The sequence below is a fragment of the Suricata suricatta genome, chromosome 8 (assembly GCF_006229205.1).
Source record: "Suricata suricatta isolate VVHF042 chromosome 8, meerkat_22Aug2017_6uvM2_HiC, whole genome shotgun sequence".
NCBI lineage: Eukaryota > Metazoa > Chordata > Mammalia > Carnivora > Herpestidae > Suricata > Suricata suricatta.
In genome coordinates this window covers 31,853,754-31,854,201 of record NC_043707.1, presented here as the reverse complement: position 1 = coordinate 31,854,201, position 448 = coordinate 31,853,754, and positions in this window count along the sequence as shown.

Genomic DNA, 448 nt, shown 5'->3' with positions numbered 1-448 from the left:
CTTCCCTGATAAGAGTCCCAAAGGGAAATAGACCAATGTCTGCAACAGCAAACTGGTTAAATCTGTTCCAATGTCCTTTGCTGCCTGCACAGAAGCTTTCTCATAATTCCAGAACAAAGGACTCTGCCTCATCTTAGCAGGGAATACAGATGCTTGCCAAGACATTACTAAGAGTATTGTTTGGTGGGGTGTACTGTCCAATGTTCCCTGGCAGAGAGGTACACAGAATCAAGGAAAGATTCTGTCATTTGATAATTCTTGACAACTTAATGCTCTCAGCTAAACACAAAGCCTTTTTATTGTACTTGGAAACCAAGCCTCTGTGGGAACTAATACAATTTTATCCTCCTCCAAAACCCATACTCAGCTATGATGATTTCATAACTAAGCCCAAAATGAGCAGCTACCTGCCCTATTCGCCTCAGAGCCTGGTGCAGCTGGTTGGAAT